This window comes from Coturnix japonica, chromosome 1 (genome assembly GCF_001577835.2).
Source record: "Coturnix japonica isolate 7356 chromosome 1, Coturnix japonica 2.1, whole genome shotgun sequence".
In the NCBI taxonomy this organism is placed as follows: domain Eukaryota; kingdom Metazoa; phylum Chordata; class Aves; order Galliformes; family Phasianidae; genus Coturnix; species Coturnix japonica.
The window spans coordinates 42,913,192-42,938,170 of NC_029516.1; the positions used below are offsets into that span (position 1 = coordinate 42,913,192).

General features: G+C 35.6%; 1 protein-coding gene across 8 annotated transcripts in view; it reads right to left on the reverse strand.

Moving 5' to 3' along the window:
• The window catches only part of ANKS1B (ankyrin repeat and sterile alpha motif domain containing 1B), a 393,719-nt gene that overhangs the window by 367,488 nt on the left and 1,252 nt on the right, over window positions 1-24,979 (reverse strand). The window lies entirely within an intron of this gene.

Below are 24,979 nucleotides of genomic sequence, written 5' to 3' on the forward strand. Positions count from 1 at the left end.
ACTTTTTTTCCAAACACAGACACTGTGCAATATCAAGGAGAACTCGTATTTTTTAATATCTCTGAAGAAAAAAACAAACATTTTCAAACAACAACAACAAAAAAAACAACTTGTGGATTTTCCCACTCACTTAAATTCTCCTTACAGTGAACTTAGCCTAAGCCTTAAACAAATAAGAGATTATACAAAACCCAATGTAGCTACTATAGAAATCAGCATCACTATTTCAGCATTGCGAAGATAGCAATATAAAATTATTTTTTTACTCCAACATCTGGTAATATCCTACTACACATAAATTATACGTAAAACATTTGGAAGCTGAATGAGCAAAGTTACTTGTCAATAATTCAGGCAGTGTAGAAGTATCTATTCTCCACATATCAGTCCTTCCTTATTTCTGTCTTCATTGGTTCTATTTTCTTTTCTTTTTCTTCTAATTATATATGAAAACATAAAATGAACAGTGTTTTCCTGATAGTTCTTCTTATGTGAAGGGATAAAGATTCTTTAAATAAAGCTTTCAGGATAAAATGAAATGATAATTTTTACTGGGAATAAACATCTTTTTCCCCAAACTATAGGAAGAAGTTTCTTTCATAAGAATAGAGGCTGAGAGGGCTGGGACTGTTCAGTCTGGAGAAAGCTTCGGGAGAATTTGATCAATAAGTATCTGATATGAGGGTATAAAGAGTGTCCCAGGGGCACTCAGCAAGGAGGCAAGAGGCAATGTGCACAGACTGAAACACACGTAATTCCATCTGTTGAAATAAACAGACCTAGTCAATTGAAACCAGGAAGTTGTGAGTCTGTTGTTTTTTGTTTTTTTTTTTAAGGATTCACACCAAAGCAAAATTAGAACAACTCCATTTTGCCTATAGTAGCAGTCAGAAGCTATTCCTGAAACACACAATGCTTTCACGACTAATCATTTATTGAATTTAAGAGTGGTAGATAACTGCATATCAGAAAGGATAAAATAGGTATTGTCCTACACTCCCTATGATCTTAAATCACTGAAGACACAATAACACCTAATCCCAGGTTCCATTACTACTGGTCCTGCTTGCAGGAAATACAAAAGAATGCACGTTACTCAGAGTCATCTCAGAAAGGAAGAGTCAAATGATCAGAATATTTCACCATTAAGGAGTTTGCTCACCAAACGAGTAGAAAAAAAGTGACTGGTGGTGAACTTTGTGCAGATTCCTTTCAAGACCAATTAGTGAAGCAGTAGGCATCTCTCAGCAGGAAAGAAGATTAAGACAAGAATAAGCCTGTGCTGTGATAGCACAGGAGTGAAAGCTGGGAAAATGTATGAGAGCTGTATTAACTTAGAATTCTAAAGACAAAGAGACTCATCTTTGCAATTAAAGGGTTAAAGCAACAGACATTTCCACTGCTGTCAGCCTGGTCTGTCAGAGTTCAAATTTACCAATTATCCTGAAGCCAGCTGTCCATACAGTTTTGTTCTAAATTTAGTAGCCTTGGGAAAATGTTTTCTTTCTAAATTAAAATGATTTGCCAAAGATGGGGTAAACCACTGCCAAGAAAAATACCCACTTAGCAATACACACATACTCACACATTCACTCTCACTAAACACACACTTTTTTGCTTTTACTCTTCACCTATTTCCTGAAAAGCCTCTTCAGATTTTAGAAAAATACTCAATTATATTTGTATTCTTTCCAGCTTTACTTCACTCTTCCTGCTTTATTTCTTCCCTTGATAAATAATTTTTTACATAAGTTTCCATTTTCCAGATGCTTATGCTTATATTGAGGCCTGTGAATTCAGATGCCTATGGAAATCTGAAATTTGTTCAGATTAAATTAGTTACTTTCTTAGTTTATCTTGAGTTCTGCCACTGACAATCAACAAATATATTTTTAATTTTGCGCTCAAACTAATGGATATTCTTACATTTTCTTCAAGACTGACTAAGATTGAAGTTCAGTTGAAAATTCTGACACTAAAAGCATGCTTTAATAGCAGAATATCAAGATAAACTTGAAAATAAGACTATGATATTGTATTAATAACAAAATAGAAAATCAGCATTAAAATTAATTATCCCTGTAGTAACTCATCAAAACTTATTAAGACTCACACCTAACCAAAATATAAGAATAGCTGAGCTTTTTCTAAATCAGATATTAGTGATAATTTTAAACTGTATTCTGAGTTCTTTCAATTTTAAGCCTGACAAAAAAATGAGAGCTTTGTTTTATTAGAACCATAACTATCACAAAATTACTTTAGTAAGCAAACGATGCGTATGGAAGATTGCGGGAGTTGCATAAGGTTTGACTGATTTAAATTAACCCTTTAAAAGTTTAATTAACTTAGTCCCCTGTGTAATGTCTCATTGACTTCTTACCATTTATAATTCACTCTGTTAGGTTTTCCATGAATTTTTAGCAATGCGTTTCACTGTACATTCCAAAACACCATCACAGGAAAGGATCTAATACATCTGAAATGGAGTAATGTAATAAAATTCAAATGATGGGCCTATTCCAATTGTTTATATACAGCACTCTTCTCTAAATGTCAGTACAACTATCTGAAGATGTCTTTAAAAGCATGCTTGCTTCACCCGCCTTGGTCAGCTACCAAAAGTGTAACTTACATCTCTTAAGGTTCACAGTATTTTCAGCCTCAAACATCTTCAGTTGAAGGTGTTTTGTTTTAACTTGTCTGTAAATCATACCTTAAGCGTGGAAGGACAGAGAGTACTGTTGTCACAGATGCAGTAAAAACAATATGAATTTATTTCAAAATATGGGCACTTAGATGTCAAGCTTCAGTTATCAATAAATATTTCAGGTGTTGTATATAGTAACAGTGTCAGATTAAATTTAAGTTTGACACAGTTTCTGAAATAAAATGGCAAATCTGTAGAAGGAATGTATAAGTTTATCAAGTGAAAGTGGCAAAAATTATATCACCAGTCATGTGAAAACTTTTAATGATCTGAAGATTACTTCACCTTCAAATTATTTAAGAAATTACTGAAAAGAATAGCTAACTACTGGTGCTAACATGCCACCCTTCATATACAATTGAGTCCAAAGTGTTCATTATTTGAGACAACAAGAATGGATCCTGATATTAATACATAGGCAAAGCTTCATCTTCATAGATAAATAACAGATTTTGCCCCAGCTACCTGCGGACATTGCTAGATATTAATTCATCTGGGTGTTTCAACAGAAGACAAGGCAGGTACCAACTGTATAAGCAACACCATTTTCATTAGAGATCTCAAAGAACAGGAAAACAAACAAAGAAGCAACAGGTACAAGGGAGGTGGAGAACATATGTAAGATTTAAAGTAGACAGACTACAGTTTAGAGGAACTCTCTATTCTGTCATCATAGTTTTATTTCTATGCTTATAAATATTATTAACGAAGTATTTTATTGATATCAATAAAATATCTACATTCTTGTAGAATATGAAGATTTTGTTATTGTATGATTCGATCCTATATGACATTTTGTAGTCTTTTCAAGTCTTTGAACATATGTAAAGTGATAAATTTAACTTTGGTTAATGAATTTATACGAATACATTGAGCAGAATCACGTTGGCATGTCCCCAGGTGACAACTCATTTCAAAGTTCTGAACAAAGCAAACAAACACAGTGAAGGAACATGTCAGCTTTCATACCAGACTTCCTTGAGGGTAGCTTCAGAGTAAGCCATATTTAATGGCACCTTCCTCTCTGTTTTACTATTACGGAAGCCCTCAAGTTACTAAGCATAAAAAAACTTTTTTTTTAGATTGTATATTATTTTAAAATCTGTATTATGTTTTAATCTCAATTTTTATACGTTGTTATCAAATAAAACTGTCATCCACTAAATCATTCATATTCACAATAATGTATTTTTTTTCATAATTAGTTTTAAAGATCAGAATATCATTTGGTTTGCCTAAGTCCCATTATATATTTAAAATGCAGAAAATGTTTTGTATTCTGTATCCCCTTCATTATCCAATTTTATAATTCTATTTTGAATGGAACAGAACTTTTCATAAATTATGGCTTATGAATCAGCAATGCTTTCTGTCCAAGTTCTGGTTAACTTATTATTTTTCTTCTCATTCAGATTAAAACTATGATCAAATGTGATATTCAACTTATGGAAAATAACCCTTAGCATCCTACATTTTTACTTTTCAAAAACCATTAAATATATTGTGGGATAATTTCAGTTCTTCATAACTTTCATTAAGGAGAAGTCGCAAGTGTGAAGTAGATCTTCATGCTAATATTTTTACAAAATAAAACTCCCAGACAATACAACAAAAAAGTTCCTATGTATTCTAAAATTTGTATAATTTCTTGAATAAATTTTACAAGGTCTTCCTTCCTTAGGTACCAATCAAATACTTTGAGAATGTATCTTTCTTAGTCAAGATAATTCTAAAGGAATGTACCGAATGTAAAATGTATTGAAATAAATTTTCCACTTGGAACATATTACCTGTACAGTAGTAATATTGCAATAAAAAGTACCTTTAGCATGCATATTAGGTGGATTCTAGCAAAACAGTGCTTAATGCCACAGAAGTCTTTTCCCATTCCTTTTCCAGAGTCACTAATTAAACCAGTAAAATTAACTTTAGCGACCAAAATATTTAATCTTTCGATACATGTATTTTCTTTTATATATATACATATCTCTCTTACAGAGTAGGACTGCACTCAGTGTGTGTGTGTTCCTTCCCTTTCCTACTCTTTCAACACATTTCATGGCATCTTTCTAGTTGTATTAGCCATGAAAATCACAAGTTTAATATATTTCTTGCTCGTCCGAATTTTTCTTTGCAAGTCTCATGGGACTGAATATAATTGTATAGATTTTTTTTTTTCTTAAAATAGCAAGGTTTTAACACACAAACTTTCATGCACTTTTATGTATGTTCTTTTGAAAACTAAATAGTATTATTTTAGAATTTCTCAAGCTATTTCTGTACTACTTGGTTATGGTATTGTCTCGTTTTTAGCCAAGACAGCATTATTAGCACACTGACGTTCTAGTTGTTGCTGAGTGATGGGAGCACACCTGTGGCTGGGCTGAGCCTCTTGGCAGGGTAGAGCATCTGCCATGATGGCATGGGGCAGGGGAAAGCCATAAAGCCATGAAGTGTTGACCAAGGGTTAGCCAGTGCTCAGAAGTTGTTGGGTGCCACTCATTGGTAGTGAGTGAGACCTCGAGTTGACTGGTTTTATATTATATATATTATATATATACTGCATTGTGGCTATAAATATATAAATATAGATATACACATATAGTTATCATTGCATTTTTCTTTGCATTTTCCTCTTCTGTCTTAGTAATTAGTTTTCATCTCAACCCACAAGTTTCCATTTCCAATTCCATCCTTGAACTCACCCAAGAGAGTGAGAGTGAGCAAATGGCCGCATGGTATTTAGCTACCTACTGGGTTAAATCACAACAAATAACTCCTTTATTTCACTAAAATCATCATGATTGGCTTTTTTTTTAACGAACACTAAAGTTCCTTGAGTGTACTATTCCTGCACTAATGCAATCTATGAATCTGTTCATTCTACTGTGCAGAATTAAATAAATCATAGTCTTCCCCACTACCTCTCTTCTTTATGGATAGTAAATTTAGAAAGTGCCCTAGCAACATTGCCTATTATTAAGCATTACCTCCACTCCTCAGTGTAACATCACATTTCACTTTGTTTATGACTATAACTGCTTTGAGCTGGAATTCTATACATCAAAATCTACCTCTTTCTACCTCTAAGTCTTTCAAGAGAGCAGACCTAGAATCTTTGGAGAAAATATGGCATTTTTGAGGACAAGAACTGTGAGTGAGCAGATGAATGGAAATTTACAGGAAATCAAAATAAACTTAAATGGGAAGATGTAGAAGAGGATTCAATTGGTACTGCAAGACCACAAGTTTGTTCAGGAGAAGTTGAAAGAATGGAATTTGAGTAAAATGACAAGATATGTCAGTCTCTGGGATAAGATTAAGACTTGTAACAGAACTCCATGTCTTTGGTAAGAATCTATCAGTTTGTTGAGGGTTTGTTTGTTTTTTTGGGGTATTTCTTTCTGACACCACATAGATACAAATATTTCAAAAGAACGTAGGTTACACACTGGAAAGTTAAGAGCACAGATACAACTTTATAATACTAATTCAGCTCATGCTTATGAATGTATTATCTTTGATCCTATGATCTATTAATTGTATGCTATTTTTTCTTCCCTCAGTAAACCTGCTTCAGCCCGTCTATACACCCTGCTCTGAAGGTAGGTCATGACAGCACAGTAACAGAACATGCTGAATATTAAGTCAAAAGAATATTCTGAATGATCTAGAGGACTGCAAACAGCAGGAAAATCTCTTAAATCTAACTTAACAAAAAATGATCATTAAGCACATAACTTTTAGGGTGACCAAATTCATATCCTGAATTTTGACTGTAAAAGCATTGACCATTTACAGCTGCCTTGGCATTCAGAGGAAACTGTGCTTTGCACTTTTAAATGGTACGCAACAAACACTGCAAAATCAGAAATAAGGTCTTAGGTGTTTTGAATTACATATCTAAAATTATCCAGTAATGTAGAACTTAATGTCTCAGGGCTACACATACCCATTTGTAAAGCAGAGTAATAATACCCTGTCATCAAACAGGGTTGTTTTGAAAATAAATGCAGAATGTTTTCAAAACTCTACTGAGAAGCATGCGAGGAAAAAAAATCTCTTTATAGAAACATCTGCATAATGTGCACTAAACATATAAGCCCACAAAAACAGTGAAGAAATTAAATGCTAAACAGAATCTTCCTAAGTGAACACCATCCATCTTATGGTTTGAAAGTGGAGAACTTTTTATCTGAAGATACCACGTGATAACATCCAACATCAATGGTATGTGCAACATACAGTCAACATACAGACCACATGCCATAGTTCATGGGCAGACTGTCTACATACAGCCAAGAGTACAGAGACATAGAACCTGTCTTCATAAAGGTAGTTTGGATCTATTATTACCCCTCACCAAAACTCCTTCCAAAGCCTGCTATGGTCTGGAAGAACTGTAGCTGCATTTTCATGACACTGAATCTGAGCTGGTAAGCTCTGCTAGACCCAAGCTCATGCTAAGATTTAGGCTGTCATTTGTCCATGTGAATCTAAACACAGATTATTAGCTGACTGTAGCTATTGACACTGGTATAGATAACTCATCCACAGAAAAAATGGGTGAGTGTTACTTCACCATGCTTCCCAGTGCTTCCAGCTCTAAGAGACATTAAATGTATTATCTCACCTTCTATGGTTCCATGTCTAAACCTTCTGAAAAAGCTTAGGATGTGGAATGCAGAAATAAGTGCACATTATCTTATTCCTTACAAACAAGCTCCTTTGCCCCCAACATGAATTATCTCTTTGTCAAGACAATTTGCAAATGGAGCAGTGTCATGGTTTAATAATTTTGTAATTTTACTATCAGTATTCCACATCATAACATCATATAAAGCATGAATAATTTTACTGAATCTGCAACTTACAGAAGAAGACTACATCTCCCAGAGAACAACACGGTAGGAGATAGGTCATGGGACCTGGACATTATAATATCTCTGTTGCAGGCTAGACTGAGGTTTTTTTTTGAGTTCTGGCATTCAGGGGAGTGTGTGGGAGCCTTCACCGTTTCGCCTAGATTTACAGTAGGCCTCTCAGTTTCGGGACTCATTCTCTCTCCTATATTGCTTGATTCATTAGCTCAATTTTCAATTATATTGTATTATATTGTGTTATCCTGTATTTCAATATAGTATTTAGTAAATAAGTGTGCCTCCTTAGAACGTTGCCGCTGTTTTCTTTTCCTAATTAACTTTTTTTCCTTTCGGCCTAGGGCTCCTGCGGGGCCCACGGCCCCCTGTCACAGACACAGGTGGATTTTCATTTAAACCGTGACAAGCAGAAAGATGTGCCCTTCTCTATCTTATCTTCCTTTCTCTTCTACATAGAGTATACTTACCCATACTTCTGTTTAACAGAACTCCCCCATGGTTGTTATAAGCCACTAAATCACTCAGTCACTGTTTTTTTTCCTCACTCTTCTTGATTTTCTAAAAAAGCTCATACTTTAAACGGTCTTATTCTTCATACTTATTCCAAAGCATCTCTATTGTAAATCTGAAGTATTTGAGTGTTCTTATGTTTACAATACAGTGAAAAAAAGCCATTTCTGATCATATGATACCCATCCAACACAATCCAGTAATATCACTTGAGTCAATCAAATGCTTGTGAATCCAAAGCTTGTTTTCTCTTTACTGTCAGTAATCCTCAGTCACAATTTGTTTCTTATCACTTATAGTTGTCATCTACATTATCTCTGAAAATATATCAGACAGAGCTAAGATCTTCTGATCTTTTCTTAAAAGTCTGAAGTACTTCGTGTTCCTATCAGATATTTCTTAACAGGTTTTTATTCCCTCATGAACTTAATTAGACAAGTATTCCAAAAACTCTTTAGGATATTTGCTATTTCTTAGTATACTCATCCCTCTTAAGAAAAGAAAATATATCACAAGCATATTTCCAGACTCCGAGTAAAACATGTCTTTTCCTCTACATCTCTCTCTTTCTTTACAATGTTAGATGGGATTATGGATGACCTTGGCCTATTTAATCTGATCATACTTGTCATTGGCTCATCCTCAAGAGGAATACTAATCTGTTTTCTAAGTAAAGACATTATTTTCTCTTTTCAGATCACTACTCCTTCTTACTCCATTCTTCCATCTAACTATTTCCAGCTCAACAAACAATACTTCCTCATTTGCTTGTTTGTATTATTTTGTGTCAGGTGATTCTCTTTATGATTTAAACTGTTAAAGAGAGAAAACCAGGCAGGCAGAGAGACATTAGTGGAGAGAGAAGGGGAGAGAGGAAGAGTTAGAGACATGAGTGGGGTGTCAGTGTATGGATGGTGGAAAGAGAGACGAATGGAGATGAATCCTCTACACCCGGGGTAGAGGATAGGGACAGTAGGAGAGAGAATGGAAACTATAGATACTTGAGAGACCTATCTGCTCTAAATCATCATATTTCATTAATTCTTTATTTAGTAAACATTTTCCCCCAAAAATCAGTTTAGCAAGAAGCCATATGTGAATAGGAATTACTTTAGATGATAAGTCATTACACAAACAGGAAATTTTACCATGGACTTACAATACCTATCTGAAAGAGACAGTTTTACATTTTGTTTGGTGTTTAAACAAACCAAACCTAAGACTGACAAGGGTGTAATTGTGAAGTTCTTACTAAGTCTACAAACTCCCAATGGTAATTCTCCATTAAAACTGGCTTATTAACAAAAAGTAAAAAAAAAAATAAATTAAAAATCTCTATTTAATTGTAGTACATGTAGGATTAGCTGCCCTTCATAGCTATGTCAGACATTCACACATGCCCAAAGACATACAAAGAGGCATTTCTACCTTCTTGAAACAAGCTGGGGGTGGGTGGTGAGGAACAGGACAGCTACAGCGTCATTGTATCATTTGAAAAATGCATGCCACTAAGGAAAAGAACTTGCTCTTTTTACTGAAGTAAAAATCCACAGAATGGACACATAGCTACGTAACTGTGGCTGTGCTCTTTTGCAGATTTGAAGAGATTTCTCCTGTAGGCAAGACAACACTCAAAGTAATATGCAAATATACTTCAATATGTCTGCTCCTGCTTGAATTATTGTCTGCAGGATAGGAATACCAAACCCTGTCTCATTAGCATGTAAGTAGCATCCCTAAGCAGAGAAGTATGTGAAGATAAAAGTGAGAAAGGTAATTATTTACAGAAGATATTTAAGATGTAGTGGAAAATCCTGTCTTAACTGAGAAACCGATAGGCTAGCTCAGTATTGATTAACAGTGAAACACATAAATGCAACTTGATAGTGTTTCAAATGAAAAAGAATCTAACAATCAAAGCACTACCATAATTTGATCTGTGCAATATTTAGCACAAATGGGAGCAGTAATACCCAGTTACACAGTGTTATTAATACATTTAGCATCTAGTTACTGAATACACTGCTGTTGAAACAAAGAACTATTAGTTTTAAGGGAAGCTGGATTATGTGTCTTGACCAAATAATAATAACAAAATTAATGCACTACTGAGAAAAAGAAAAAATATATCAAAAAATAAAAAATAAGTATGACTGAAAAGTGAACTATAATACTTAGGTGTGCAAGCCTTGAGCTGTTATGCTAAGGATACACAATAATAGCAAAAGCCTAAGAATCCCCTTTAAGAGATGCATGGAAAACTTACCTTTGGACACAATCACTGATATTCAGAGCATATAATTACTGTCCAAAAATAAACTGTTCAAATACCAGCCATTCTATATGATCAGGAAAAAAACAATCAGATATTCTATTAAACATGGCTGACTTCAGCACAGCAGCACACCAAATTAAGAGAGAGTTTATATTTCAGACAAAAAGTTAAAGTCAGGTCAATTTTTTCTTTTTGGACAATTCTCAAGGCACAGTTCAAATCACTGATCTTAGTTCAATGCATCTGTTCACAGCTAAATTGAAAACACTTCAGAAAGAAACTAATTCTTCATAAATTAACCATGAAAGTTTTAAACACCAACTTGAAATGAAAAACAAATATTTTTATCATTCGTGTTATTGTTTAGACTTACAAGAATGGGCTCTAAGAGAGCTGCAGAAGAGATGTGTCATCAAAACTTTAGCATATCTGTCTGTAATGATCTGAATGTTAAGACATGTGACTAAAATTGTGTTTGAGTAGAAAAAACACTGAGCAGGGATAGGACAGCCCCTTTGCTGCCCTGATAAATCTGCACTATTTAAGTGGTTCTTGACAGCTCCTTATGTGAGTGTCAATCCAGCTGCTTAGGAAGGTAGCTTCCTTCTGCTATTCAGTTACTGTAAATATAAAGAAAGCCTTTGCAGACTTTCTTATATTTTATAGGAGCCTCCTCTGATTCCTGACAAGTGTGTTATTGCAATTAGCTGGTTCTCTGGAATGAATATAATATACAGACTGCTTTCTGTAGAGCTGAGAATGGAAATGGCCAAAGATCTAAATATAAACCAAGATTCTTGTCAGGAATACAATGAATTCCCAATTTAACCAATTTTTTTGTTTCCAGTCAGGAAATCTCAACTGTGTTCTGGACTTTTTTAAGAATCCCAGGAGACTGTAATGATGCATGTCACATGATGGTTGCTGATACTACTGAAAAGCCACAGCATCACACAGGTCAAGTGAAACTTGGAGAAAGACATGTACCATGAGATGACCTCCTGTAATATTTGTTCTTAATTCTTCTTTACAGTTTATTAGAAACTTATCCAGAAAAGGTGACATCTTGTGACATCTAAGAAAGCTGTAATTTCAAAGGAGATCTGAAAACTGAGCTACTATGAATTGAAGACTAGCTCTGAAGCACTATAGCTCCTTCCAAAGAGGTCTAGACACTCTGGCTCCATCCGTTAAAGACTAATCCTGAGGCTTGCTGTTTGACTCCCTTAAGTTTTGTATTTTTTTATTTTTTTTTTTAATACAAGAACTCATTTAAACAGAAACACCACAAAGGAACTCAGTTCCTTCCCTCTGCCTTCTTTCAGAGCTGGTGGTTTTGGTTTTGGCATTTTTCCAAGTAGCCTGGCAGATTCATTCATGCAAACTACAAGTCTGTTGGGCAAAAACCCAACAATATCTAACCACTTCTGTCTTTTCTTGTCATTATAACTACATTTACTCGCCATTTCATAGTGTTCACCAGTCCTTCAGGAAGCTACTGAAAACGGATCTCTAGCTCTCACTCCAGTAAGTGATTATGCCCTGCTTCAATCCTATCTTCCCAATCTTCTCACTTCTGCTGAGCATTGTCAGTTCTTTCAATCTTCCCAGTAAATTTTGTTGTTTTTCCATGCCTTTGTCAAATTCAGTGTCTTCTTCAATCCCTACAAGCGTTAGCGTAACTCCTTTTCATATTGGGCACCCTGGCTTTGATGGGTATCAACAGCGAGGCCCTCTTTTTCAAGGCTTGTCATTTATGGTAGTTAGCTGATTTATTCCCCTGGAGGTTAATGGCTGAGGTAGGTAGCCTCACAGAGATAATTCTTCCTTGGCTGTTTAACAAACATTTCTTTGCAACCTCACTTGCTCTTCTCAAACCTTATTTCCTGATTCCGAAGAAAAAAAAAATGGAGAAGCAAATACTGAAGTGGTTCAGCTGGTGGCAAAAGATAATAATAATTATTAAAAAAAAAATAACAAGCAAAAGCAGTTGTGCATTTGAAACATCACAAGATTTTTGTTGCTGCTACTTCTTTTCTGACATTCACAACTGTACTCTTAAATAATATTGGAGCACATAAATGATTCCTATAGCAAGGATATCTTGTCATAACTGCTACTGAGGGTCTAGGTTTCTGAGTTCTCATATACCTCAGGCTTGATGAGAAGAGCAGCAAGATTGTGTGACAGTGGTCAACTCCAAGTTTGTTTTGAAAACTTACAAGTAGTAGTCAACCTTCATCAACAGCTTGAGTATCAGTTATTGCCAGTATAGTCAGACCACATTTTAAAACTGTCTCAATTTTGTTCAGACTTGAGAGGAGTAACTAATATTGTGTGAGAAGAGGTATTTTTAAAAAACAACAACAACAAGAAAAAGGAAAATGTTTCTAAACACTAACTTTAGGAGTCGATGATCCAATCTGAATAAGTGAGCAAGACAAGCCAAAGATTCTTCTTCTCTATGTATAAGACACATTCAATAAGAGAAGTATAGGAATTAATAGAAAATTTTCCAATATTCCCCCATATATTAATGAGTTAGAAGTATTCTGGAGTACTTTTGGGTGGGAAGGGAATACGTCAGGGTGGAGTTGGTTTTTTGCTGACAGCCCTTCAATTATATAAATTCCCAGATCTTTCAGCAAAACTTCAATTGTTCTAAATTATTGTCATACTACGTTAGATATAACAAGAAATATCTGTAAAAATATGAAAATGCTTTTCCATGCTTTAAAATGTCGGCATAAATTATATTGTCCATATATTAATAATTTGAAATTTCAAATTAACCAGTCACTTCAGCAGGATACTTTTTTTTAATTTAAATGAAAGGTAAGATTATAGTACAAGGAAAGTTAAATGGCCTTCTTGAGCTTAATGCCCCCATTTGAGCAATATCAGAATGCTTAAAAAATATATATAATTTAAAGAACAAAAAGACCGCAGTATCATGAAATCTACTGCAACACATTTCCATCTTATATGGAGATTTTGGGTACTCGGCTCTCTTGGAGAGGAGAAGAAATTATCCCAAAGTAAACTAACATTCTTTAGGGGCACTTCATTAAGCCGTGGCTTAATATATATAAAAGCAGGTGTAAAATATATATAATGATCACTTGACTTTAAGCTTATTGAACACTCGCCACTTTAAATCTTGAGGTGAAGAAGGCATTAAGGTGATTGTCCTTTTAGTCTAAACTTGCACCTCTTCAAGGTAAATTTGCCTTTCTACAAGTTTTGTTTTGTTTGTTTGTTTTTTAATTAAATAGGCATATGTGATCTAGAACATAATGACTGAAAAATAAGGGAATTTTAGCCTGTGAGGATCCCAATGCACTTTTCATGACCCCATCTCTCCAACTCATTAAATGACCTTTAAACCGAAGTGATGTCCAAATCTCGACCTGCTCCCCATAACAAGCTTCTTGGGATTTAGAAGAGGTCAAATAATAGTATCACGAGTATCTTATTGTTTCTCCAGGATTTTCTTCAAAATCTGCACCTGGATCTAAGTCCTCTTTCTTACCAATATTCTAAGTTCCAGTAGCCAGGATGGATTTCATCTACTGTAAATCTGATACTCCAAAAGTAATTCATTAGTTATGATTATCTAGTGTTAAGCAAGGAAACAATTCACATCCCACCTTACTGGTGAATGACTTTGTTGTATCTTCAATAAATTTCCCTCACAAGATAGAAACACTCCTATACAAATCTACCTCACTTCCATCTTCACCAATTCCTTTCAGCAATTAAAAGATTGATTTTCTTCACCCTTGGTGTTCCAGGCAATATAGAGGGAATCTTGTTCAAATGTATATTTTCAGAGATGCCAGAATGAAAAAGAAATATTTTTCAGGGTCATCAATCTCTCATAATTCTTCATAAAGACATCAGGAGTTGTAATATTTATAAATTAACAGAGGCATCTTCAAATTCAGTACGTTCTGTTGATCAGCATAAAGACAATCTAAATCTACATTGTCAACAGATCAATATATTAGACAGCAACATGTGTTAAAAATTACTGAGGTAGTAAAGGCAAACATGAAAGTGCTGATGCTAATTCATTCCACTTATACATGTGTAGAAAGTCACGTTTTTAAAAATTTCATTATTCCATACTGTTTTTCCTTGTGCAATGAAAGCTGGTCTTGTAATGATGGGGGGTTCTGTAACAGATGACTGACAAGAACTGTTTTCTCTTTGTAAATCAAAGATATTAAAAGGTGTACTGGAATTAAGCTAGCAAAGAACATGAACAGCAGTTTAATGTTGCGCACCGAAACAAATTCTATTCATGTCTGTGCTCCAAAAACAAACCACTGAACATCTGAACGTATCTTTACACATTTCCAATATATGAAATGCCACATAATTTAGAGGGAACATTCTTCACATTATATTTCATTATGATGTGAAACCCTTGTTGGGGGATACTATGAATGCTAGAAATTTGCATTTTTTTCAAAGAGCAACTGAACAAAGGCATGGAAGAAAAAGCCGCTAGAGCTATTAAATACAAGGACAATACGTTTGTCTTGGAAAGCTGTCATAAATCACTGGAAGCTGCAAAACTACACTTGAGGAAATTGTGCTTACTGTACACTTGCTTTGCTATTCACTCTTACCAAGACCAACTTTTAAACTCTAACTTCTAGCCACGACTGAAGGAGAATAATGGGCTAGATTGGACCTTCATTCTGAGCCTGGAGACCCATTCCTGTGTTTTTACCTGAACTATACAAACACAGGGAAAAATGAACTTGCAGTCTCCAGCTGGAAAAACCAACTCAATGGATACTTCTCTGAGTAATATAACTGTGCTTCAGTTAGTATTTGTGAACTGTGGATATTAACCCCTTTCCTCAGTTTCACAAGTACTGTGGAAACAAGTGCATTAATGTTGTGAAGCAGTCAAACAGTAGAGTGACAAACACCGGGAAGCCGAAGAGGAAAAATTAATCATCATTTTTCTATGGACGAGTCTGAATAGTGTTCACAACATAAGGCTTGGGGGTAAACACTGAATAGCAAGGATAATACACATCAAATAACTACTGATCCACTGAGCATCGTCTGTCCTGAGCTGCAACTAAGGTATGGACCTTGTGGAAGAGGAGTGTATGATGATTGTGTCATTAAAAATACCTAGTATTCAGAGAGTTAAATATATACCACACAGGCAACCTTATTTTTAACATTAGCTACTTCAGAGTGATCGATTTTCTACATACTTTCAGGTACGTCAAAAAAAAAAAAAAAAACAAGGAAAAACTAAAAACAGACTAAAACTCATGAAATCATGAAATTCCACCATGTGGTCTCCTCTTGTCAAGACTTAACAGATCTCTATTCCCAACAAGCTCATCCAACCTCTTCCACTTAAAAGTAATAGAATGACTGTCAGTAATTTATTAATTTGTGCCTATGTAAACATTAAAAAAGAAAAAAAAAATGCAAGCGCAATTCCATGCTACAACAAATAATTGTGAAATATGGAAATATCAGGCTTTGAATAAAACTACATTTCATTGAATAGACATTCTCTTTTTATTCTGCATAATTCACTTCTGTCCTGTTCCTTGTATCTTGACCCCTTAACTCTTCCACTCCTCACCAGTGCTAACAAGTTCCAGTTCTTATCACATCTGCTTATGTTACCAAACTTTTCTAGCATTCCAGCCTTTTTGTGCATTTTACACAACCTGCCTGCTGTGCAAGTCTCACTTTCTACCTATCTTCCACGTGCATCTCCACCCAGTACACACACTTATTCATTATTTTGCAGGCTCCATTTTCTGCTTAAGTCATGACTCTTCTCAAATCAAGACTCATAAAGTCTACATGGCAGCAAAAATATATGGGATATTTTCACCACTGTGACAGGCAAACAACAGATTTCTAAGGTATACATATACTACAAGCCATAAGTTTTCTTTCTGCATTTGGTATATTTGGTTCTGTGAATATTTACGTGTGCACATTATGTGAGTTCCCTGACAACTCATAGACCACTTGGTTATGCAAGACACTGCTCTGAAATAAATGCGCAAAATCGGAAGCAGAGTGATTGCAAATTACTTGCGAACATGATCTGACAAATTAGCTACACAGATGACAAGGAGGATATGGAAGTGGATAAATAATTACTTGAGAAAATTGAAAACTAAAAATAAGAGTAAATTATGTTTTTTAGGAAATCTCATCAATGACTTAATGGAGATACTGGGGTCAAACTGCTAATACTAATATGTTGGGGTTTTTAATCTGCAAAAATAATCTAGCTATACAGATTCACTATTCATACCCAGTGGAATCCACCAACAGTAAACAGCCCAGACACTTCAACAAGTAACCATGGAAGACCTTAAAATCTTAGAACAACCAGTAACAGACTAGAAAGTTATTTAAAAGATCTGAAATTGAGGCAATTTACGGATGGAAAGCAGCTTTTCTAGCAGATATTCCCAATTATTTTACCTTCTCTGGAAGATGTCTTTTTACTGGACTCTTCTCATTTGGTAGCTCTACACACACTGTACAACTTAGACTTATTTCAGCAGTCATCTGAAGGTTAGGAAAGAAAAAATCCCGCACACCAATCACTTACAGGAGAAAAAAAGTCATTAATGTGTAAACTCAAAGGCTAAATACAACAGTGATGGTTTTTGTAATGGCTAATATGACAGAGGGGAAAAATTCACAAAAAAAAATTCTCCAGCTGAAACATAAAACAGTAAGCTGAACAGGAAAAGCTTAGGCAGAGTAGAATGGGTCCCAGACTACAGAGATAGTAAATGAACACTTAATTGACTCAAAACTCTTCCACCACGTATACAAATGCCCACAATGAGGTCATTCATTCTTCCCAATAGCCCAGTTTCTAAGTCCAGGCTCCCTCCTCTCAACAGCACAAGGAGAAAATTCTCTTTTCAATTCTTGAAAGTATTAAAGATGCTGAAACAGTGGAATAATGCTGTTGGCTTTACTGTCATCAAGAATTCAGTTTCCAAAAATAAAGCAAAGGGTTCGTATTAAGTGTGCAAGGGTAATTTAAGGTCAACAAACAATAATATTTTAGACCTGGTATGTGGTACATTACACAGGCTGTAATATGACATCACAGAAAACCTAAGGTTCACAGTGACTATTCCCTCTTTCTTAGCAAGGCCAACTAGATATCATTGCTCAGGAGCCTTGATATTTCCAAGGACAGAGATACCACAAAACTCATTGAGCAACTTTTCCCAGGTTTGACCATCCTCACACCACCCCAGTTATTGCTACTATCTACATAGAACTTTCTATGTGGCATCTGCTGCCTGATGCTTTTCCTGCCAATAAACACCTCTGAGAAGTCAGCCCATCTTTTTTATACCCTTCCACTCCACAGGTGAAGGCAGAACTAAGATCACCCATTAGCTTTCTCATCTTCACACTGGGCACATACTTTATGTTGTTTGTTTTCTTATTTATATCCATCTTCAACCATCCAGCACTTGATTATACCTTTGGGTCAGGTGATTTACTGATCATCTACAGGGCAAAGCTAATGCCTACTATTTCTGACAACATAAAGCAACAACATAAAGAAGAGAAATTCTACCCAATTTTTTTGTTTAACTTAGCTATTAAAGTAGTCATCTATATATACATTCTACATATACCTTCTATTAAAATGGCTCTTTTTCTGTTCTTCACTGAATTATTTTACCTATAAGAATACTTAAATTAGGAACATGGTCTTGCTGAAAACAAAAGCATTCTGTATAAAATCTGGGGTGAACTGAATCTCTCTGTATGCTCCCTAACTGTATTGACTGGATTTCCATTGGCTCTAACTGAAACTTAGTGCAGGCATCAATACCTACAGAAACAAAGCTACCACTAGGTATTTTATACCAGAACCAAAACGTCATTTTCAGCATTACTTCTTTCTTTAGAAAAGGTATGTGCATTATATGGGAAACTGTAAAATATTTTTAATAAAAGCACCACCTCACTGAATTAAGTATCTCAGAATCTTTCTTATGTTAGATAGATATACATTATTAGAAATTCACAGACATTAAATTAGGTACAGGAGAGTAGTTACATCACTTTTAAAATGCAAAATGAGCGTATTGAAAATACTGTCATCAGGAAAAAAAAAAAAAGTAATTAAAAAGTAATAAAAATCTTCACATAAAGGCTTCTAAGTTCAAACAAAATGTCTTCTCTACTTCCCCAAAGGATCTACATACATGAAAACATCATATCGGTAGGCAGGAATTAATACCACTCATTATGTCTTAAGCATTTAACATAAAAATATCTTATCTTGAAGTAATATAAATGGTTAGGATGTGTACTCTGATTGGAAGTGGTCAGCAGAAAAATTCCATGGCAGAATGGAATTCTCCACCTGTGGAACTCTTATATATGTCAGTTCCCCAGGACAGCAAACTTAACTTGCTGGAGGAAAGGGAGTGTAATTGCACTCTGAACAGTAATGTCTCTAAGGGATTATATGCCAGTACTATGAATTAAAGTAGTTCGTAGGCTGCTTCAACTAGTGTCCATGTCAGGGCAATAAAAAATGGCCTAGTGCAACAAGCATTTTCTTGATAGTTCACCCACGAATACCTATACAAACTGAAACTGAGACTGAGACAAAGAATGGCATCAACCTGCAGAATTTAAAAAACACTGACATGTTCTTGTTCACTGGTGCAGTTACTGTGAAAATGCTTGTCTTGAAAGCATCTGTATTTTGCTCATCATCACATTTCCAACACTGACAAGTCATAAGATAGAAGACCTTTCATTATACATCATTCTTCATTGTTCTATTTTATTTCCCCTCTTAGTTCTCCTAACATACTACCTCTTAAAACCGGCAATGCCTTATCAGCTTTAAAAATGGGCAATGCGGCATTAATTCTATTGAATTACCAAACCACTGAGAGGGAAAGCAAGATGGAGGTCAAAATGCATTTTGCATGGTCTACAACAGAATTAGACATTAGACATCTTCTAAAAAGGTCTTTCAATTTGCAGGTACTTCAGCCTTCCTATATTTTTTTTTCTTCCTTACCTTCCCCTGAATCTGCCTGTGAAAGTTCTCTTATTAGTCTTCCCTAATTCCATCAGCAACTCCAGCAGTTTTCCTAGCACTACTACATCCCATATCCTGAGTCTCTCCATTGGCATATAATCTGACCACGGTAGATTTTACACAAGCTCTGCAGTTGTTGCTGTTTATTTTTTATGTTTGGACTAACAGACTTCAGAATATTAGTGGAATGGAAATGTGAACAATACTCAGGAAATAAAATGTGGAGTAAGAAGTGAGGAGTTTATGAACAGACACTACAGAGCTGTGAATCCAGGGTCATGTTGAGTTCTAGGGAAGATTAATTACAGAAACTATGAATTGCTTTGTCTTAACAATGAGATTTCTACCAGATGTCCTAAAACCTGTCCATATTGCTACCTTACATATGGTGAGTATTTCAAACTTGTGAAGAAAATTAAAGAAGCCTAGTAGTTATAGCCTAGTCTAAGTTTTGACTGAAAGCATTTTTATCAGAAATAAGAATAAAAACAAATCTGGGAAAGGTGGAAAATAACAAAATGAGGGTTTCACAAAAGCCCATACATTTGAAAGGATAAACATGCAGAATCAACGCAGCAATCGACTATCAATCATACTAAACACCATAAGCAAAGTGCTGCAATGGTCAGTAATTCATATTTCATGCTGAAGGACAAAAGGAAGAAAAATGAAATGTTCCAAAAAGACTTAATATCTTACTCAGGATAGAGAAGTTAATATGCAAATCTGGGAATGTTGGTCTCTGCTTGGAACACTGGTACAAGCACCGCTATGTGTTAATTAAACAAAGTGTAACTAAAATTAGATATAAATATAGAACTAATGAATGCCTCATTGACCTACAGGTAACAAATGCTTGCCAGCTTGCCATCAACACTGGTTATTTGGGTTAAATATCTTATGACACAGAAGTGAGACTACAACTGAAGTATGTAAGACCGGAAACCTGCCACTGAAATCTCTATCTAATATAATTAATTCATAAACCGATGCTTTTTTTTTTTTCTCTTTCTTCAGACAATGGTATTTGTAAAGAACAGAACTAGTGCCTTTATTTTTGTTGATAAGAAGATCCATTTACATAACTTAAAATGTGTGTGGGAGGGGGAGGGGAACATCTTTGCTAATATTTTAACTAGAGCTTTGTAAAATATTTTAGTTTTTAAATACTTTCTGCTCTACAAGCAGTTTTTAAGTGTGATCTGATTTGTCACAGGAACATGAACAAATCACAGGGCTCTGCATAAGGACAGAAGTCGATTTGTGCGTTCTCAGCATGCACCAAGGCCATCAGGCTAAACTATGGCTTTGCTGCGAGCAAGACACTGCTCTGAGAAACAGATGAGGAAACAGATTGCGGCTTGCAGACTGACAATCTGCTTGCTGGGTTTCTTATACTTGAGAGAAGAAATATCTTGGGCCAGGCATATACATGGCGTAGCAGCACTAAGGACAAGCAAAGAAGGGAGCCATTCCCTGCCACAGCTTGCCAAGCGGAGAAGGGGAAAAAACAGCTCTATGCAGGCTGCTCCACCCACCCATGCTGTGTAATGGCAGGAGCCAACAAAGAGCAAAAAGGGGCCAACTCACCCTTCCCAACAACTCTGTGCCAATTCACATAGTAGTTCATATTCTATTCCTCTGTCTTGCTAAAAATCCAATGTTTCTTTACAGTAGAGAGTTTAAAAAGGCTAAAGATTAGCACATAGTCAAGAACTATCCATTTTTACTTCAGGCTATAATGTACCAGTAAGGCAAAAAGGGTTGTATGTGACTGCATGCTGCAAAATGATGCAAGGTCTTAGAGATTTATGAAAACCTATAAAGTTATTTTTACCAAAACACTCAGAAGGAAATTAAGCCTATCTCTACCCAATATTGAAAAATAGGTTGGTCAATAAAACTGTTGTGTGTATGCAGACAAGCAAACTAATATACAGGAAAAAAATACTAGTTTTGTTAGAAACACTTCACATGTTTTATTTTGTGTGGTAGGTAATTTAATGTACATTTAAGGGCTAGGGATGCAGGAACTGAAGGAGATATTCTGCGAGAGGAACTGTGGGATTTCACTCTCAAGTTTGCAGGTTGATACTGTGATAGTGATATCAAAAACAGTGAAATAATTCAAAAATTAGTGAAAATTCTCCTCTATTAAAGCCCAAAAAGCTCTTTTTTTTTCTTTCTTTTTTCTTTTTTTTTTTTTTTTTCCTGAAAGATTTTGAAACATAGTTAATATAGTAATGCACAATGTTCCCAGGAAGAAGAATCTCAGAAGAAACAGGACATTCCCTTGTACTTTGGCCTTCTAAACTCAGAATGCTTTCTGAGGTGTCTCAAAATACCATTTTTTCATAGCTGAAGAACAAATCCCTGCCCTGCGCTACTGAGCTGGGTTGCCAACTGCAGCCAACACATTCATGTGTAACACACTTTAGATGCCCTCGTCTATCCCACCTGGAACCCAGCTGGATCTCCAGACGATGTGGATCTTTGTTAAGTCTGTCAGTTCAAACAGATGACTCAGAAACTACTGGGTCTGTAAAATGCAACTAAATACCTAGGTTTAATCAACTAATCAGCTATGAATTAAGCAATTAAGTTACTGTATGACAAGTGTTTCCAGAAGATTTTACTTGCTCCAATATACTGCAATGCCTTATGTCAACTTCTGCATATGAACAACTCACCCTCACTATACAACCTTTACATTCCCAAAAGTATGGAGGTTATCCATATCTAAAGCATGGTAAGAGGCAAATGGATGTGTCCAGGCTCGATTCAGTGGAGCGTAGTAGTAGGACAAGGAGCAATGGCCTAAAACTTGAACATAGGAAGTTCCAGACTAACTTGTGGAAGAACTCCTTTATGATAAGAGTGACGGAGCACTGGCACAGGTTGCCCAGAGACATGGTGAGCCGCCTTCTGTGGAGATTTGCAAGACATGTCTGGTTGCCTACCTGTGTGAACAATTGTAGGGTACCTGCTTGAGCAGGGGTTGGACTCAACAATCTCTTGAGGTCCCTTCCAACCACTGCAATTCTGTGATTCTTTGTTAAGGTAAGGGGCCTTTCAGCACATCACCTGAACTGAAGGCAGTTACACGGTCTGCACAGTCAAACACCACTGATTTGTTGTCATTCCTTCAGACAAATTAATTAGGGCACAAAGTCCTACGTACTATCCATTGCAGATATCTGGGGTGAGTATGACCTCTTAATTAAGCATATACCATTGTTACACACTTTGCATGCACTTTGTTTTAAGCATGTGTTCAAGTCCACACAGGAATTCATTCATTTACTTGTGTGTGCCTTGCTGGACAGTGTTGTTTTCCTGAATTATTGCCATAATTCAGTATAATGAGTTTAAAGTTAAAAGTCAGCCCTTTAAAAGTACGATAATTTACTACGCAGTTAACATCAACGAATGCATTCAACTATAAAACAACTATAAAAAGGCTTGCCCTATTTTTCCCCGAGGTGCCATAAAATTTGCTAAGAGTCAGGAAAGAAAAAATAAAAGTTATAAAAATGTAAATAGAAGATCAGAATTTGGACAGCTTGTTCCTCTGTTCAGATAACAATCAATGTGCGTTTGTTGATTCATGAATATTAGATTTCATTCACAAAGTCCATAATTACTGCAAAGCAAACTTCCACAAAGGCGCCATGCCATGGAAGGTTCAGCTACATAAGCTGAGTTTTATCCTAAGATGAAAGCTGAAGGGAAGTCCCACACAGTATGACAGCATGGGTCCACATGGACACTTGAAGGACTTGAACTCTCCCAGTCCATCACTAGAAACAGCACAGCCAAAAGGAAAAACAGCAACACGAGCCTTTCAGGGTCACCATTTTAGGAAATGAACAATTACGGTCAATGAAACACTGTAAGACACAATAACTCAAACACAATAGCTCCTAAGGAGTCTGTAAAAAGAAGAATGTCCCTACCTTTATTTATGTTTTTTCTATCACTTTATCTGATACATTACTTCCGCGTGAGCACTCTTCAGTCTAATAAAATGTTTGGAAAACAGTAGCACAGTTAGTAGGAAAGCTACCACGAGTTGTTTTCCAGTAAGAAATCTTCCTATCCCCCCTACCCTCAAGTTCACAATTTCACAGCTCCTCTAAAACTCTGCAATCTTCAGTCCAGTGTTGTTCTCCTATATCAGACCAAAGTTACTATGACTCCTTTTCAGTATCTTCTCTTGTTTCCAGGAGTTCTGTACCAAGATACAATCCTACACTTTTGTCTTAATGTTGCACGTCATTCTGGACCTAATCCACAACTACTGTCAGGAACTGGGTCATCTAACATCTCAAACAAAACAAAACAAAACAAGATACATTAAAATACCCAACTTGCTTGAAAATGTGTTCTGTAGCTACTTAGTAGCTACTTTGAGCATTCCTGGAGAAGTTAATGGAATTATTAATATTCCTTCTAAAAAGCTTTATGTTCACTAGCATGTTATACTGTGAAATGTTTATGCATCAAACTATTATTGACTTCTCTTTGAAGGTATTGAAATAACTTCATCAAAATCAGAAATATTTTAGCAGCTGTATGCTAAACACTTGCTTTAGATGTTTTAAGCTGTGTTTACGAAAGCCATAAATATCCTTTATACCACTAGTAAGAAACAGCATGAATAAAACAATGCATGCTTTAGCTCAAAAAAGAAGCAGAATGAAGTAAGTGCCCTTCCAGAAACAGAATACAATTGAGTTTACAATGTGAAAAACTTGTATTCCGAGTGGCAAACTACGATTGCCACAACCCATTTGTATATACAAAACACATGGTTAATGGGTTCTGTATACACAAAGTGAAACACTTGTCTAATAAAAAGATAAAAACACAAGCAAATGCATTCCCTCTGGATATACAGAACTTTGGATCTACAACATGAAAGTAACAGCGTAAGAACACAGCACAGGTGCTAGCCCTGAAGAAAGGCACTACACAAATCGTGCGGTAGAACTGGATGACAAATGGCAAATCACTGTACTGAAGTGAACTTCCTTCTGTTGTTGCCAAAAAATGGCCATCACATTTCACAAAGCCTTACATTTGAAACCCCACCAATTATCTGGCACATCGCCTGCTAAACTGCACATTCAAGCACAGCACAAGGAACAATTGCATGGCGTGCTTTGATTGTGGTCAGCGGGTGAGTAATTAAACAACAGTTCAATGAGTGGTTGGAGTGGGGCAACACTGAAGTTTGGTAAACTAAGACTGCCCCGACCGATGCTGTTTACAGCTTTAAAAACATCTTCAAAATACAAAGACTCACAATAGAATTCACACAGCTATAATTTGGACAGTCACCTAAATTTCCTGTAATAGGGAATATTGAAACAATACAAATACAGTGACGAGAACATACTGACAATAGAAGGAAAAACATGCTTTCCATGCAAGCAATTTCCATTTCTCCAGGCCTTTTCTTTCTTTCACAAATAAACAGAATTAACAATTCATTC